The 19630-nt window shown below is 40.4% G+C and overlaps 1 non-coding gene across 1 annotated transcript; it reads right to left on the minus strand.

Annotated features, from left to right (window-relative positions):
* Positions 1-18875: 18875 nt before the first annotated feature.
* LOC112064860 (U6 spliceosomal RNA) lies at positions 18876-18982 on the minus strand. Its single transcript, XR_002891714.1, has one exon. It is a non-coding gene; the product is annotated as a U6 spliceosomal RNA (small nuclear RNA).
* Positions 18983-19630: the final 648 nt, after the last annotated feature.

A 19630-nucleotide genomic window follows, 5' to 3' on the forward strand; every position in this document is an offset into this window, starting at 1 on the left:
AGAATAACAGGAAATTATGGAGAATTTCAGTGCGTGGTAAGGAACATTTAAATAGATCTAAAATGGGTAGATTTGCTTAGCTACGTTTAGAAATATAAGCCAACTTTTAACCCTTTTTGAAAGTTGCCAAAGCATGTTTATGGATCTCTCTGTAAGAAAAGCAACATTTTTACAAGCAAAATTTTCTTCTTAAAAAAATTCAAAATGTGCTTAAATTGAGCTTGAAATCTAGCCTGGACTTAAATATTACCCCAGTGAACAATTGTAGGTACATTTCCTTCTCTGGCACCATGAACCACTCTTAGAACGTTAGGGAGCTAACCAGGGATCTTTGGGGAAATGCCTCAAAAATCCCCAGGAAAGGCCAGAAGAGACTTTGCCTTTCTGGTTTGTTCCAGCTTTTAAAAGATCATTTCCTTTCCCACACTTGCAGCAGAGTAGTCATAGCCTGCGTCAGAAAAGCTCTATTTCATACTTAGAAATGGTGAAACTTCCCTTGGGGTTCCAGATCTTAACTGTCTTGTGGATTTTAATTGGAACAGAAATTGCTTGTTTGGGCTGAGCCGGTGGTTTGTGGAAATGTGAAGTCCTGGGAACCAGCTGGGGGCAATGGGACAGGGTGGCTTCCTCTGCTCGTATAGATAAGTGCAGACAGAACATCAGTTGTCACTGTCTTCCAGCTTCTATTTGGAGTGAAGACGTAGGGCTGCTGTCAGAGGGAAAGAGAGGAGATGAGGACGCTTTGAAGGCAGTAACATGAACATGATATTGGGAAAGAAGTCAGACGAATTCACCAAAAAAAGACAAGAAAATGATACAGAGGGTATTTGCCCCTAAATAATCTGTTCTTTGATTAAAATCAACTTGTTCCGTATTCCTTAGCCCTACTATTTTCCTACTTCCAATTTCTCTAAACAACATTTTATAGAAATGGACCTTTAAACAGTTAAAAAAAAAAACCGAACAGTAATGATATTGGCTATCACTCACTGAGCTCATGCTCTGGGCCAGGCACTGTGCTAAACTTGTCATATGTTTCAATTAATCCTTGCAACAGTTCTACGATGTAGATACTAGTATGACCCCAAGTTCACCAATAGGGACCTTAAGTCTCAGAGAACATACATGAACTTTCCAAAGTTCCTTAGCTCCTAAATGGCAGAGCTGGGATTTAAATTCAAGGCTCTTGTTATTTCAAAGCCACTTCCCTTGATCACCAAATTACATTATCATCTATACTAATGAAGGTTACCATACAATAAAGCCATAGCTATTGTTGAGTGGTGTGAAGATGGGATGATTGTAATCTTAGCCCTTTCTGCTTCTGAAAAGACAGCACGGTATTTTAAAAAATGCCACGCTAAAAATTGTATTTTGATATAGTGTTCCCTTATAACACATAAGTCTAGGGCCAATTAATGTTGGGATTCACAATGATCATTAGCATAGTAAATGCCCTGAGAAGTCTTGCAGTGAAAAGGTGTTTAATGTAAGTAAATGTAATTAATTTTACGCTCAATCCTTTGGGAATAATTGAACTGCTAGGTAAAAATTACACACGACGATAATCACTGTCTTATGGTAATAGTGGAAAACTATAACTTACATTCAATAAGAAGAGGCTAAATTTATTATATTTATTCATATATTGAAATATTATATAACCATTAAAAGTATGCTTACAAGACCTAAAAAGCAGGCTTTATAATAATAAAATAGTATGCATTTGCTTTAGAAAATACACAAATAAATATAAGAAAATTAAACTCAATAAGCACACTATCCAAAGGTAAAAAACTTAATGTTTTGGTGTTTTTTTTTCTTCAGTATTTGTTACATTATTTTCTACACACACACACAACACACACACACACACACAAAATTGATTTCATATGTGGTTAACAGGTTTTTAGCTCTATTTTTCCAGTTACTATGTTTTTTTTAACATCTTTACTGGAGTATAATTGCTTTACATTGGTGTGTTAGTTTCTTTTGTATAACAATCAGCTATACATATACATATATCCCCATATCCCCTCCGTCTTGCATCTCCCTCCCGCGCTCTCTATCCCACCCCTCTAGGTGGTCACAAAGCACCGAGCTGATCTCCCTATGCTATGCGGCTGCTTCCCACTAGCTATCTATTTTACATTTGGTAGTGTATAAATGTCCATGCCACTCTCTCACTTCGTCCCAGCTTACCCTTCCCCTTCCCTGTGTCCTCAAGTCCATTCTCTACGTCTGAGTCTTTATTCCTGTCCTGTCCTTAGGTTCGTCAGAACCATTTTTATTTTTTAGATTCCATATATATGTGTTAGCATACAGTATTTGTTTTTCTCTTTCTGACTTACTTCACTCTGTATGACAGACTCTAGGTCCATCCACCTCACTACAAATAACTCAATTTCATTTCTTTTTATGGCTGAGTAATATTCCATTGTATATATGTGCCACATCTTCTTTATCCATTCATCTGTCGATGGACACTTAGGTTGCTTCCATCTCCTGGCTATTGTAAATAGTGCTGCAATGAACATTGTGGTACATGTATCTTTTTGAATTATGGTTTTCTCAGGGTATATGCCCAGTAGTGGGATTGCTGGGTCGTATGGTAGTTCTATTTTTAGTTTTTTAATGAACCTCCATACTGTTCTCCATAGTGGCTATTTTGTGAGCCTTTTCTTGTCTGTATTAATCAATGGCTAAGAGCTATGTTTAGTGACTTTTAAAACATGCCTGTGTCTCTCTAATTGATATTTCCATTTCTCATTAGCAGGAGTTCTCTCATTGTCATCTCTCAGCCATGTTGTTTCAAATATCGTTGGTATCCTTGCTAACCCTGGAGTGCTTCCTTTTGGCAATTAAATGTTCCGCATGTCACTTGTGCTCATGGCTCATCGGCAGGCAGCCAGGGCCCCACCCAAACACAAGGGTTCCAGGCAGTGCAAGCCTCCACCGTGCCAGAGAGGTGGGAGCTGAAAGCACATGGCAGAGAACACCAGTGGCTGCCTGGTCAGACCCGCTGCACTCACTGCACAAAGTCAATGGTACCTCATCCCCGGAATGTGCCAGGTTTATCCAACCATCATCCTTGTTGGACATTTTAGGGTTTCCATGCTCTTTAGTCTTATAAAAATACCTGCAACAGATTATATATTAACCTTTGATTCCATCTCCGGTTATTCCCTTTGGATACATATCTTGAAAGTGAACTATTAGGTCAGGACATATAAACACTGTAATACTCTTCACTTATTTTATCAGTTTTTTCCAAAGCATTTGCACAAAAAACTTGCTACCAGCAGCAATGTCAAGCCCCATCAAGCTCTAATTTCACCACCTCTAAGTATTGTGATTTTAGAAGTCTATGCTAATTTGATATCAGACATAGTATTCCATTGTTGTTTTAATTACTAAGTTAATGATATATTAAAATGCTTATTATGTGGTAAGAAGTGACTGGGTAAAATAGTCATACAAAGTAATACTATGGATGGGGAGAAATCATCTAAATACTACACAATAGTTTACTGTGATTACGGAAAAATCTGTATTTTTTCATTTGCTAATTTTACTACGATTATCAGAATAAAAGTAATGTTTATTAGATTTATGGTAAAATAGTATTTCAGATCAGTGATGGGCAAAAGAATTATTCAATAAATAGTATTGGGAAATTGAGTAGTATATAGTATAGTATACCTACACTATAAACATTAATAAATTCCAGAATAACACCTATATGTAAATAAGCAAGCAAATAAAACAAATCTCAATGCAATTATGTTATAATAAAAGTCAAATTAAAACTGGTAGAAAAGAATTCCTTAAGCAGTATAAAAAACACAGAAAAGACTTGTTCCCATAAACCTTTAATACAATGGGGGGAATTCCCTGGTGGTCCAGTGGTTTGGATTCCACACTTCCACTGCAGGGGGCACAGGTTTGATCCCTGGTCGGGGAACTAAGATCCTGTATGCTGCATGGCACGGCCAAAAAAATTAATTAATTAATTAAATTAAAACAACGGAACAATAGGAGTCAACAAGGGTTAAGGGCAGATAACAATGAGAAAATATGTTAACATATGTCACATGTATAGAATTAGTGTCCAGAATACATCTAGAACCTCTATAAACCAATAGACAAATGGTAAAAATAAATCCGGATATAACTAGGGCAATGCAAATTAAAGCTATCAACAATTTCTTTCGGATCTTTCACACTCTTTGCAAAAAAAGATAATAAATAATGTTGGTTCGTAGAAATGCTGGCAAAGTCTTTCTGGATCGAAATTTAGCAGCATCTATTAAAATGTCATATACATTCCCCTTGGCCCAACATTTTGTTTTTAGATATATCAATCAGAGATACTGCCACATACACACAAAGAGTATACAAGAATATTTGTTGTAAATTTCTAATAATAAAAGACTGGAATCAACCTAAATATCCATGGAGGCAGGAATGGCAAAATAAGTTAGCATACATCGATGCTATGGAATACTAGCTTGTTATTTTAAAAATAAGTTATAACTGTGTAAGGACATGGAAAAATATCCAAGACATATCGTGAAGTGAAAAATAAATGTTACAAAGTGGTCCATTGGGTTTGTTCTCATTTTCATTGTAGCAGAGCACAGAGGTTAGAGTGCAGCCTCCGGACTCAGGCTGCCTACGTTCCTGTCCTACGTTCCTGTGCATCAGTCACTGCCCTGGGCAGATTGTTTAACCTCCCTAATCTTGGTCTTCACGTTTCTAAGACTGGTGCCATGACAGTACCTATCGCCTAGGGTTGTTCTGATCATCAGGCGAATAAACCATGTTAAGTGCTTAGAAAAATCTCAGGCACATTGCAAGTGTTAGCTACTTATTTAGTTAAAAATAAAAACACACAAACCAAGATAGAATGGTTTACCTCTATATACGATATACATTTTTGTTAATAGAAAGAAGAAAGCATGAGAGATTATTTATAAACTGTGAACCTTAGTACCTTCAGAGCCAGAAAGTGGGCAGAAGAGGAAGCAGGGAAGTTGGCTTTTACTTTGTGTGAATAGTTAGAAATGTTGCCCAAAAGGATGGATGTATCTATTATTTGAGCCATCAAAAAATGGAAGCGATAGTTAAAATTTTTAAATTTAATTCATAGAATTGTCTCCTCACCTATAGTTTTTACTTCTCTGAAATCATTTTATAACTATGTATATGTTATAGATTTACTTCTAATTTACTGCATGATCTTCGGCATCCTGACTGCGGTCACATGATCTACAGTATCCTGACTACCGTCTATCATTATATAGTTGATTAAGGAGCAACTTTCTTTCACATATTCAACTTTCAACTAATTTTTATTGAACAATTCCTATGTTCCAGGCACTGAAGTAGGTAATGGAATTTTTTTTTTTTTTTTTTTTTTTTTTTTTTGCGGTACGCGGGCCTCTCACTGTTGTGGCCTCTCCCGTCGCGGAGCACTGGCTCCGGACGCGCAGGCCCAGCGGCCGCAGCTCACAGGCCCAGACGCTCCGCGGCATGTGGGATCTTCCCGAACCGGGGCACGAACCCACGTCCCCTGCATCGGCAGGCGGACTCGCAACCACTGCGCCACCAGGGAAGCCCTAGGTAATGGAATTTTAAAAGTTAATATAATCGAATCAGGTTCCCAGGAAAAGAGAAAGGTCTGAATAACCAACCACTTGACAGCGTGATGCTTGGGAGAGAGAGGCGCAGGGACCTGGGGGAAGAGCCAGGAGAGCTCATGATGCCAAGGTGACAGAGCCCTGCGCAAAAGCAGTGGTCCTGAGCTCTTGCCCACCATCCAGCCCCAGCCCCAGACACTGTTGAGGACATGCAGAGGCTGGGGAGAAGGCAGAGTTCTGGAAGAGGAAGGAAAGGGAGGTTCAGGCAGGGACAGGTGTGAGTGGGAAGGCTGAGAGTGGGGCTGGGTGATGCCTCCACGGGGTGGCCAGTCACCGCCTCCTTACCTTCCCAGTGCTCATGGGTCCAGATATGGCCCTTTCCAGGCAGTTGACCTGGATAGATCAATAAAATTCACCATAACTATTCCAAAAACTACATGCTAAAAGGAAGTCTCTGGTACCTGTTTTGATGTCAAGTGATACTGTGAATAAGCCTGTTCTTACATCAACAGTCTGAACCCTTAACAAAAATTAAAATTTGGGCCAAGTCTGTAAGGTCAGATATTGCCCTTTGTCATTTCTCCGGTTTTCACGTGACTCTTCTTAGTATCTTCCGACGAAGCCACCCCCAAGTGACCCAGCAATAAGACGGTGGCAGCTCTTGTCCAAAATGAGAAAATGGCCTCTCCAGCCTACTGCTTCAGGAAGGAAAGCATGAAAAAATACATGCACATGGGTTTCTTTCCGCAGTTAAAACGGAGCTTATGGTTGAGTAGACCACAGCCTTAAGAAAACACTTGCCTGGTGTACTTGGTTTCTTTTTTTCTCGATGCCAATTAAAATTAGTTACCAGTCACTTAAAATTTTCCCTTCCGGGGGTAAGTGTGCAAAGGCTGAAGTGTCAAATGAGGTTAAATGCTGCTGTCTTCACAGTACCGTGTGAAGTTGCAAATATTCTGCCGATTGGACCAACACAGATCATTTTGTGTTGGCTAAGCCTCCGGTGTAGCCATTAGTCTGGTTAACATGTAATTTTAAAACGGAATTAAAAAATAAAGCAATATTTTAACATTGTAAAACACCATGTCTTTTGACTTTTATTGTCAAATTGCTGGTTTGGTCAAGACTAAAATAGCCCTTAATTATATCTGGATTTCGTAGTCTTATTTAGGTAGCAGCAATCTATATTTCCACTTTTCAAAATGAAGTAGAATTACACACAACTTTTTCTGAACTAAAATGAATGACCTGTTTAGTTTTAATATTGAAATGTCATGAAGTTAATAATAGTTATAATAATTGAACATGATAATCAATAACAAAAAATATAATTTCTTTACATTATATTTTGACAAGTACCAGTTCAACTAAAATTTACTAGACCTAAAATTCCTTTCTTTCTTCAAAAAGAGATGTGATCATTGTTGTTACCTCTTTGGTGAAGTCATTTAATAGTTAAAAATATATTAAATACTTTTAGCATCAACCAAGTAACTTTACTTGATAACCCATCTATTTTCTAAAAATGCAAAATGATTTGTAAAGTAGAAATTCGTTTATGTAAAACACGTTTCTCACAAAAATACTTGCTCGTCCCCAGCTTGAGGCATTTCCTTTGAAATCCCCCAACTGATGATTTTCAATCAATCATTATATTAAAACAAATTTGTCAATTGAAATGAAAACATCCAACAATGCCTCTATATGGTATTACATGTTTGGCTAATAAGGAAGATATTACAGAAACCTTAGAAAGAGCTTTTTAATTTAAAAAGAAAGAAAAGAAAGAGTCCTACACATGCAGAAGGCACAGAATGACTCCTGAAGTATCAAGGTTAGAAATGTTCCCCAAATTTGGCTTTCACCGACTTACTCAGGAAAGAAAAGAGCAGTGCAGCAGCTCTACAGAGTCTGGCCGACCGGCATAGACCTCACCCAGAGAGATTGGACGCATATGGACGCCATTTGTAACCAGGGGAGAGAACCCAGGGGTCAGCCTAACCTTTGGTGTCTGCCTATCCATCTGTTTTCACATTAGTTGCAAATTATAGAATCCTCCAGACCCAAATGACCATAAATCAGTACTATGAGCATGTACACTTTTCCCGTCTGTCATAAAACAATGAATTAAATTCATGCCTGTCAAAATAGGCTGCAGCAAAATGGCCTTCTCCTGCAGCCCAAGGAGTACAAAGCTTCGCCTCATCGCTGTAATTTATGGCCTCCGTGGGGCTTTGGGGTGATTAGGCCTCGGCCCACCAACACGCAGAAAAACAGTAGGAACTCCAATAACTCCAAATGGAAATCTTGGGTCAAATTTATCAAACAAATCAGAGAGAAATCTCTTTCTGTTTGGAAAAGGAGGAGATATATTGCATGTTTAGCGTTCATGCACCGCTTTGGAACTTTTGGCTATTCGGTATTTGTGAGTTTTGGAATTTCTCGCTTACAGAGTATCACCAAAGGACATGTAATGTATTAGACATGAGCCATTTTTAGCCAAATAAAATATACAACCGCAAGCAAAGAGGTTTTTCAATGTTAACATCAACATAGTTGTGCAAATGATGTAACTGAAAATTTTCTAGGTAGAGCTAAAAAAAGCAGAGCTTTAGTGCTGGAAAAATACACTGGGAGAAAATGAAATATGTTAGCCATAGGAACCCAGCAAAGGTAATAAAAATGTTGCGGGGAGCCACAGCGATAAGGTGGATAGACTTGAACTCTTCCACGCCACTGCGTTTATATCAATCCCACCACACAGTAAATGTTCCTTTAAAACTTCCTTTCTATAAAATTGCCCTGAAGTGAAATGCAGCTCGGTGGCGTCTGAAAGCGAAGAGACTGAGAAAATGCAGCACATCGTAAGGCAGGCAAAAACACTGATGTTCTCCATACAAAAATTATTGGTCACAGTCAGATGTGATGAAAAATAAGCGGACATAATTTGGTTGGGAAAGGGGGTGTGGGGAGGGAGTTTCAGACAAAGGCGTGTATGCTGCTAACTCATCTGGAGGGTCTGGCACTTGTCCTCCCCTTAGAAGCCACAGTGTGCTTGAGCTGGTGTTTATCACAGAGGCTCGCAGGCACTCATTCAATCAGAAAGTCGTATTTCACCCAACACCCCTGCTGTACTGGAAACGTTCGGCACAGTTAAGGCCGGTGAAATGAGAAGATGATGTGGCAGTGCTGTATGTCATAGGTCTGGTTAATATCAGGCCGTGAATTATTGCGTCTTTAAGAGAAATTCCCCGGCCGTTCAATGTCACTTCCCGGGGACTGGAACGCACGTCCAACAACAGTCCTCAGGCCGGCGGCAAAATATGGTTCCTGCCAGGGGTAATGATGTTCCGTCTTCATCTCTGATCCGCGGGCCGTGTCACTCCATGGGTTCCCAGCCATGTGAACCCACAGAGATGGGGCGTGGCCCCGACACTCAGCACTCAGCAACACTTTATGGTTGAAATACCTTTGCTTTCTTTACTGCCTCTGCATACTGAAGGGTTGGGGAAGAATACGGTGTTTCATGCTGGCGGCAAGGTGCAGCACAGGGCGTTCTGGAAACAAGTTTTGGAAATGCTTTACTAGTGCGGTGCTTTACTTGCCTTAAAAAGATAAGTGAAGTTAGAAATACCTATTTGATATGGGTGTTCTGAAAAGTGAACTTAAGGAGCTTGGCAGAATCTCAAGATGGTAGGTTTCCTATAATTCAGAGCCTTCTTTCCTTTGCTCTTTCGTCTTTCTCTTTTTTTGTTCTCTCCTTTCTTTTTCTCTTTTCGTCTTTGTCTTTCTTTCTTGGTCTCTGTCTTTCCTTTCTTGTGTTTTTTCCCCCACTTGCTTTTCTCTCTTTATCTTTTCCTTTATTCCTTCTCTCCTCTGCTTTCTTTCCATTCTTTTTGCCTTGCTTCTATAACGGATGCTAATCACTCAGGCTCACATGCAGTAATTCAGCTGCTGAAACTGAATAGTTCTTGCCCATAGGTAGAGTTTTATGGAAGACTGAGACATCAAACAACACATTATACACTCAGTTATGGCTGTGATCATTGCTGAGAGTGAAACCTTCTAGTTGTTATAAGAACATGGAGCAGAGAAGCGGAATCTGATCGCATATTGGTTTTCTGTACCACTAAGCTAAGAAGTTCCACCCCAAACCAAATGGAGCAATCAAGGTCGTTTTCCTGTAAGACACATCACAGGAGTTATCATTATAACCACTAGTTTATTACTTCATACCCAATAAAGTGATTCACGGTTTGTTTTATTGCAGCCTTGTATTTTTTGTTTTTTAATGGGAAACCGTAGTAGCTCCTATTATGTGAAACTGACCACCAATAACTACAGGCTTATTTTATTTGAGGGAGAATTTATTAAATAAGAACATATGGTTGAAAGAGAAGAGAGAGTGCCACTGAGTTTCTGTTCTCCTCCCATTTACTTCTCAAACCAAAGGTTATGGAAGCCGCTCGCGATTGATTAAACCATGGCCCAGCCACCTGAATCCATCGCCAACAGCCCTCGTCAAAATCAAGTGGCAAAATTAAAAAAATAATTAAAACTTCTAAAGATAAGGTCGCAGATGGAAACGGTTTCAGGAAGGCTAGTGCAAAAAAAATATTACTGAACGGGGAGAAATCATTTCATTCTGTTTACTTTAAAATCACTATAGTATTTTTTCCAGTTCTACAAATGTGTACACACCCACACTCCTGTCAAAAATTAGATCACAGACATCAAACAAATACATATCAACAGATTTTAAGAATTTGAAGGAAATTACCTAATGTATCTAGATAAAATTTATATTTGATTCACAACAAGCCTATTTGCCTTTTTAATCTCTATCTTTGTGGATGGATGTGTCGGTAAAACATGTCTTTTTACTCAACATAAGAAACCGTGTTTTAAAATTTCCATTTTTACATGCTGCTTGTTCCCTGTTCGTGTTTGGTTTGCTCTAACGTGACAATTGGAAATCTGGCTGAATTACTGGTAGATTCTTGAAACTTTGAGGGGAGGGAGGAAAATTGTGTTTATGATTTCAGTCTAGATGCTGATTGGCAAGTGTGTATGAACAAAGGAGTCATGAAAATGGGACGTTCCTGTACTTTCACCGCACCTTCAGCAAAAGGGATGCCCTTGGGACCGTGTTAGAGCTTGTCGGCCTTAGGATTCTGACCAAAAATCTCTCCCAAAGTCTCCTTCACCCCGAGAAGCAGGGTGAAGAAAGACCTGCCCTAAGCAAAATCACGCTCTCTGCAGGTCTCACTGGAAAGACCCCAGCTGCCTTCCATGGGTCTGCATCACAGGCGGACTTGGCCACAGGGTCTTAGTTGCCCATTATTGGAAATTATTTATTTTCCTCTTTTTGGATCCATAATATTTTAAATGTGAGGTTTGGCCATTAAACTGTGGCAAGTTAGAGAGAACACTCTGCGGCAGCATGGAGCAGGAAATCCTGCAGGAAAGCCGTATAAATTCTGGCTGACGTGGGGAGACGGGAAAGCAGGGCTTGGAGCCACCGCCTTAGGAACAGCAAATTGGGGAGCCATCTTGGCTTGTGGCTTGTGGGGTGGGGGGCCTGCAGGGCAGGAGCCGGATGGAAACCCAAAAAGGTTAATAAAAAGGAAAAGTGACTCCCCCAGTTAATGCTAAATACAAATCAAATGTTTGCCTATGCAAATAAAATAAAACAAAATAATCCATGGTACAAATGTGCCATGAATCTGCGAAGAACTCAACCATCCTCCATGCAAAGATTTTTCTCAGCCTTACGTGTTGCTGAAGGCTGCCATTATGTGACATTTTTGTGATATTTTCCTCTTTCCATCTGTTTTTGATCCTCAGGTAAAACTGGATGAGAACAACCTCTCCAATGGAGAGGTGGGAGAGAGCAGTATTCTCTCAACGCCTCGGGGGATGAAGCTGGCTTACGTGTTTATTTCTGGAATTAACTGGGTTGTAATAATAAAAATGTGTGGCGTTTACCGATGGCCTCTTATAGGTGAACTTGAAATGCCAGACATTTCTACCATCACATAAAAAGAAAAATAAACACAAACCTTCCCCAGCCATTGACAAAGAACTCACATTTGATCTGATCTTCAGAACAACTGGGAGGTAGGAATTCTTGGGAAGCTGGTTTTATAAACGATGCAACAGGCTTCACAACTGCATGTTCCCAAGCTCCCAGACGCTTATCCTGAGTCACAGACGGTCCTTCACACCAGCCTACAATGGAAGAAAGGAAACTGCTGGAAAACGCCTTGTTTCACCGACAGTTTGGCAATCTGTGGTAAAGCTACTTACTTCTTTCGCTCCGCTGCCGTTCCTCTGCTGTTCTCTCTACGTCAAAGGGCATTTCTACCTAGAGTTTCTGTGCCAGAAATGGCTGAGACTACTTGATCCTTTTATTTTATTCTTTTTATATACGCTTTTAAAAAAATTCAGTCATTCATAAGACGGTCTTTATTTACTTGTTTTTGGCCGAGCCGTGTAGCACACGGAATCTTAGTTCCCCGACCAGGGATCGAACCCGTGCCTCTTGCAGTGGAAGCGCAGAGTCTTAACCACTGGACCACCAGGGAAGTCCCTACTTGACCATTTTTAAAGCCCTTTCACGCACATTATCTATGATTTTTGACCTAATCTTCTGTCATTACAAAGCCCCCTGTCCACTGCAGCAGAGCATCCCACCCCATGTGCAATGGGAACGGTTCTATTTCTACCCCCTGGGCTGGAGGTATGGATGGTCGGATTTGATCCCAAGGCAGCCTGGATAGGGCTGTTGGGACAGTAGCTGAAGGAAGCAGGCTTGCCCTGCTTTCCCCCATGACGAGTGGCATCCTTGTGGGACCCAAGCCCATGTTCACCTCCTGCCATCTACTCTTGTGGAGTGAGGCTGTGCCCCGCAGAGAGAGATGGGGCAGCTGAGGGAGAGGCTGTGGTCTGGGGGCCCTCTGGGACCTGGGAGTAGGGATACCTGTAGGGTCACTTGTCTAGCAACAATCTAGACCATAGTCCCAAAGCCCTGTCCTCTAGTATATCAGAAACTGATGTCTTTGTGGCTGAAGTGCCCTTTTCGTCCAAACTACATGTTCAACATGCCTGCTGTCACTAGGCTTGTGCATCCTGCAGAATAAATTTTCATCGCTCTTTCAAAGCCCAAGTTTGACAAATAGAAATCGAGTGAATTAGAAATCTGTGCTTATTATCATATGAAATTGCAATAGTTTATTTTTCTATTCAGGAAAAGCAGGAGCTTTTGGGTCTTTAACAGTTCAAGTGTTTTACTTTACTGAATGATGTACAATGGCTACTTTTTATTATCTACTTGAGTGAACAAATTTTCTGATTTACAATGACTGTAAGAAAGTGGAATTTTTGAGTAGGTAAGCTCGGTAAGGTCCAAGGTGTCTGACTTTCACCAGCCCTGTGAATCCTGGCAGCGTGACTGGGGGGTCACAGAGAGGCTGGGAGGGTGTTTTCTACGTAAGCGGTTCTGATCGTTGTAAAGCAAAGGGACCTATATCTCCAAGTCTCCAGTAATATATTATGACTCTTTTCTCATTCTAAATAAATATTAATTTTGTATCTGCTTTTACATTTGCAATTTTCTGTTCTCCCTCCCTCTCAAATTGTATAAGCTTCAGACCCTAGAAACCTGGGTCTGTGGCTGATGGGGAATTTCATAAAGCCATACCAAGCATAAAACCTGACAAAGTTAAAGTTAGATTACAGGGGCAAGTTCAAGTTTCTCATTAAAAAGTGAGGTGGGGGAGGGGAGAGAAAAAACTGTGAAATATTTTATGTGGAAGATTTATACAAATTCCATGTTTAAAAATTTTTCTAAAAGGATCATATTTTATTTTTCTTATCATAGTTATATAACATAAGGAACATGTAATGAAAATCTCACCAGGCACTCTATAAATGCCCCTAAATCTCCTGGTTGCTATGCTTTACAAATGTGATGGTTCTCAGTATGCTGTGATGTAGAAAAGGGGAAGGAAGCAGCTCTGTGCTGTGCACTATCCCCGGGATGCTCTGTTCTGATTCTGGAGCCAGAAGCCCCAGGGTGCCCAGTCCCGCAGGCTCTGGTGGCCACACAGAGACGCACGACCAGGCTCTTGGGCTGCAGGGCTCAGCCCATCCTTCAGACGACAGGGTAACAGTTTACATTTGACGGGTTGCAATGCCCGTCAATGCTGTCTGCGCTGTCACACGTGGGGCGGAATGTGGATGTGTTTGTGAAAGTGTCCTTTGAGCTTCTTAAGAATAAGTGAGGATTTGCTTTCCTGGGATCTCATCCAGTTGTTAAGTCATTTAGCTAATCTTCATCTACACAGATAATTCAGACTCACCAAGCTGCCAGGCTATGCGTTTGGAACAATTCCCCTTTGGTCTCTGTTGAGGTTACCTGCTTGTTTGGTACTGGTGACCTTGGCACTTTTGAAGAGGACTGTCCCGTTATGTTCTGGGATGCCCCTCACTCTGGGTTTGCTTGATGTTTCCTCAAGATTAGATGAAGTTTATGCATTTTTGGCAGGAAAGTCACAGAAGCCATGCTGTGTCTGATGATGTGTCTTTCTTAAGACATCACATTAGAGGCCCCAGTGGTCGACTGGTCCTCGTGTGGGTAAGGTCGAGTCCAGCAGGCAAAAATAGAATAAAGCCTGCAGATTAGATAACAGTATTGTATTAATACTAATTTCCTAATTTGGACTTTGTGCCATGGTTACCTATGAGAACTTTCCTATTTTTAGAAAGTACACTCTGAAGAGAGAACCAGAACAATAAAGGAAATGGGTTAAAATGCTGACATTTGGAGAATATGGGTGAAGGTATATAGACATTCTTAGTACTATTTTGAAACTTTTGTTTAAGTCTGAGATTATTTCAAAATAGAAAGTTAAAAAAGAGTGCAGAGCAAGTCCACTGGACACCACACCAGACCTGAAGGAATGCTTCTGTTTCGTCTGCTGGGTGTTTTTTAGGTGCTGTTTTATAATCCAGGGGATTTTCTATCAAAGCCACTTTTTGAACCCAGTTTTCAATGGGGAATCCATCAGTCTAGAACAATTATTACAATGAAATTTCTGTGCAAAAATTGAGGGATAATAAATTACAATTACCTTTCAGTCTCTTTCTGAATGTGTGGCTTTGAATCAGCTTTCAATTTTGCAAAGATAGACTCAAATATGTCTAAAAATCACGTGCCAAAATACACAACAGAAAGGACTGGTTAAAGGACATAAAATAGACACTTGAACTCTTTGGTTCTCATTTCACTGTCACTTTCCCATCCTCTGTCTGCCTTTGGGTGGAAGCTGCTTTCCAAATTTTTAAAGGAAAACTATGACTAGGTTAGGACAAAATTCCAGGACGTCCTGGTGGGACGTCAAAACCAGCAGTGATCCCTGAAGTAATTGGCTTATAGTTGTTCCCCTCACATCTGATGATGTTAAGGTCGTGTTCAAGATCCTTGTTGTTTTTAACAATTTGCCCAGTTAAACTGGCTGAGGAGACATTTCCTAAGGATCCCAAAGACCACAGTAAATTTTTTTTTAATTGCAGTCCATAACTTAAGACTTTTTAATATCACAAAGTTTGGGTAAATTAGAATGCCAGACAATACATGAAGTTGCCTGAATGGAACATTTAGATAATCCCGTGGTGACTGCTTTCTCAAAAATGAAATGTACTCTGATCAGTGCCTGGCCATGAATACTGCATAGCAAGAGCTGTAGAAACCCCACCCTGAGTGCTAGCCTCTTGACCTGACCAGGAAGACATTTTGAAGCAGCTAAAGGAGCAGCAGAGCTGGGGTTGAGCACATTTGGATCTGCCAACCAGTTCTGTCATTTACTTTGGGTAAAAAGTCACATGTAGCATGACAGCTGTGTAAGGTTGACCAGGTTGTTGACTGCAATAAATGCACATGGCCAAGAAGGTGGGTGCACAAACCTAGCCCAACTCTGCTTACCCCATTATGTATCTGCAAGGCTGCACCAGCCCTAGGAAAGGGGCCCTGTTCTCTAATCGGTCCCCTCCGCGGAGGCACATCCACCCAGAGAGGGACCTCTTGGCAGTCGCCTGGAGGATACAAATGTGCCGACAGCAGCCTGAAGAGATCCCTGCGCATATCCTGGTGTCAACGTCCTCATCCTTGAGGTGGGACTGAGCTGGTAGAGGTTTCAAGACTCAACCCTGGAGTGTTGATGGCCATAGTGTTTGAGATAGTAAAGAGGAGGGAAACAGCCAAGTAAAGCCAGCGAAAGGGAAACTGCTCAATATGTTATGATGTGTGAGAGAGATCAGACCATTTAAATCACGTTTTCAAATAATATTTAATGATATGGAAAAATACAATTAACAGTAACTAACATTAATAAAAGAAGCAGAAACACATGTTAAATTCATATGGGTTTATAGATGTCGCAGTACTGACAGTAATTTTCTCTAGGTTATAGGAATATTTACGATTTTTATGTTATTCGTTTTACGGGGGGTGTTTTTTTGGTATTTTCCAAATTTTAAGATGATAATATATCGTTTTCAGAGAAAAGTGTTGTACTGAGCAAACACTAACCAAAAAGTGCATGTTCTTTAACCAAGGTCTTTGACTTCAAACTGTTTTTCCTAAGGAAAAATTTAGAAATATAGCTAGACATTAATGAGAGAGTTACAAAAAACTGTGAAAAAGGGGAAACAATCGAGAGAAATGGTTAAGAAAGTCAGCTCCTGCAGATGCCACCATGAAACGATGTTTATAGTCTTGTTTTATTTTTAGCCTTCTTTTATGCCCACAAGGCTCTTTGAGACCGTGTGTGCCTGGCTGAGGGAAGAGAGAGGCTTGTTTGTCCTGTTCTAGGTGTAAACTATGAGGCTGGCATCCTCACTTCATTTTCAGACATATTTCCTGAGAATGAAACATGACAATCCAAAATTATTGAAAGAAAACAAGACACGATCTGCACATACTCTAACACCTCAGCTATGTCACTATAGAAATACAGGACACAGAGCCAGCGTGAGAGACAAAACTGGAAGGAAAGCCTAAAATCTCACAAAGGTTATCCCTGTGAGGGGATTACAGGCAATATGAATCTTATTCTTTACAGCACTTTCTGTGTTTTCAAATTGTTCTACAATTGGCACATATTAATCATGGGGACAGGAGCGGGGGAAAGCATATTTTAAAAACAAAACACCCCCCCCGGGGCTTCCCTGGTGGCGCAGTGGTTGAGAGTCCACCTGCCGATGCAAGGGACACGGGTTCGTGCCCCGGTCCGGGAAGATCCCACATGCCACGGAGCGGCTAGGCCCATGAGCCATGGCTGCTGAGCCTGCGCGTCTGGAGCCTGTGCTCTGCAACGGGAGAGACCACAACAGTGAGAGGCCCGTGTACCGCAAAACAAACAAACAAACAAACAAACAAAACACCCCATATGGTTTACCTCATTTAGTGACATTATGTCAATCTTTTTTCAAAATATCTCACTGGGTGACAGTCTAGAGACATAAATGTGATTGTGTCCTGTATATTATCCCTTTGAACCATTGGGGAAACTTCTGGAATACTGCACAGCTAGGTAAAACATTATGTTTATTCCATATAGTTTTCCTTCCTCAAAACTTTTCCTCTCCTTACCTTTGCATCGTAATTCTACGGAACATCTTATGTTTTATACACTGAGAACATAGCAATGAGCAGATATTTGTAGGATTTTTTTTCACATTTTTATTGGGGTATAGCTGATTTACAACGTTGTGTTAGTTTCAGGTGTACAGTAAAGTGAATCAGTTGTAGATATACATATACCCACTCTTTTTAAGATTCTTTTCCCATATAGGTCATTACAGAGTATTGAGTAGAGGTCCCTGTGCTATACAGTAGGTCCTTATTAGTTATCTATTTTATATATAGTAGTGTGTATATGTCAATCTCAACCTCCCAATCTATCCCCCCCGCTTTCCCCCTGGTAACCATAAGTTTGTTTTTTACATATGTGACTCTGTTTCTGTTTTGTAAATCAGTTCATTTGTGCCATTTTTTTAATTCCACATATAAGCACATATGATATCATATATTTGTCTTTCTCTGCCTGACTCACTTCAATCAGTATGACAATCTCTAGGTTCATCCATGTTGCTGCAAATGGTATGATTTCATTCTTTTTTTATGGCTGAGTAATATTCCATTGTACATACGTACCACATCTTCTTTATCCATTCATCTGTCGATGGACATTTAGGTTGCTTCCTTGTCTTGGCTATTGTAAACAGTGCTGCGGTGAACACTGGGGTGCGTGTATCTTTTTGAATTATGGTTTTCTCTGGATGTATGTCCAGCAGTGGGATTGCTGAATGATATGGTAGTTCTATATTTGCTTTTTAAAAGAATCTCCATACTGTTCTCCATAATGGTTGTACCCATTTACATTCCCACCAACAGTGTAGAAGAGTTCCCTTTTCTCCACACCCTCTCCAGAATTTATTGTTTGTAGATTTTTTGATGATGGCCATTCTGACTGGTGTGAAGTGATATCTCATTGTAGTTTTGATTTACATTTCTCTAATAATTAGTGATGTTTAGCATCTTTTCATGTGCCTTTTGGCCATCTGTATGTCTTCTTTGGAGAAATGTCTGTTTAGATCTTCTGCCCATTTTTTGATTGGGTTGTTTGTTTCTTTGATATTGAGCTTCATGAGCTGTTTGTATATTCTAGAGATTAATCCCTTGTGGGTTGCTTCGTTTGCAAATATTTTCTCCCATTCTGTTGGTTTTCTTTTTGTTTTGCTTATGGTTTCCTTTGCTGTGCAAAAGGTTTTAAATTTAATTAGGTCCCATTTGTTTATTTTTGTTTTTATCTTCGTTACTCTAGGATGTGGATCAAAAAAGATATTGCTGAGATTTATGTCAGAGAGTGTTCTGCCTATGTTTTCCTCTAAGAGTTTTATAGTATCCAGTATTACATTTAGGTCTTTAATCCATTTGAGTTTATTTTTGTATATGGTGTTAAGGAGTGTTCTAATTTCATTATTTTACATGTAGCTGTCCAGTTTTCCCAGCACTACTTATTGAAGAGACTGTCTTTTCTCCATTGTATATTCCTGCCTCCTTTTTCATAGATTAGTTGACCATAGGTGAGTGCATTTATCTCTGGGCTTTCTATCCTGTACCAAACTGTTTTGATTACTGTAGCTGTGTAGTATAGTCTGAAGTCAGGAAAAAGTATGGAACGCTTCACAAATTTGCATGTCAGCCTTGCACAGGGGCCATGCTAATCTTCTCTGTATTGTTCCAATCTTAGTATATGTGCTACTGAAGTGAACACAAGATTTTTTGTTGTTGTTTGTTTTCTAGGTCTGTTTAGTCTGTTAAAGGGGTATGAAAAACTTGCTGGTATCTTGTGTTTATGTCGCTGCTATAGACTTACCTGGAGCAAAGTGCACCTTTCTCCTACCTTCAAGGATGAGGAGGACTGGAGGACTGTCCAGGTTGGTGGTGTGGAGGGAAGCTAGGGGCTTTCATGGTCAGAGATTGGAGGGCCTGCTCCCAGGCAAGATGCTGCTGCAGAGAAGGGCAATATTCCACAAATGGGGAAGGCCAGATGACTCCAAGTCCTACCTACACCAGTGAATCCCATGGAGGTACAGTGTCAAATGCCAGGTCCCAGCAGCAGAGGGCTCAGGGAGTGGACATGGCTTATGGGGAGCTGGCCAGCCTCGGATGGACCAGGGGGCCTGAGCCAGAAGCAATGGCAATGACGGCCAGTCACCCACATGTGAAGACAGGGACATCCCCATTTCTATCGACTGAGTAATCCCTGAGGCTCTCTGGCATTAGGGGAGAGGATGGAGGAAGGATCCCCCCCAAAACATCACAGATCCTGGATTTCTTCCCTAGGCTGGTGAGTGGGAGCTCAAGCTGAATTTAATTTGATACTTAAAAAAAAAAAAAAAGAGAACCATGGCATTTTATA

This window comes from Physeter macrocephalus, chromosome 14 (assembly GCF_002837175.3).
Source record: "Physeter macrocephalus isolate SW-GA chromosome 14, ASM283717v5, whole genome shotgun sequence".
NCBI classification, from domain to species: domain Eukaryota; kingdom Metazoa; phylum Chordata; class Mammalia; order Artiodactyla; family Physeteridae; genus Physeter; species Physeter macrocephalus.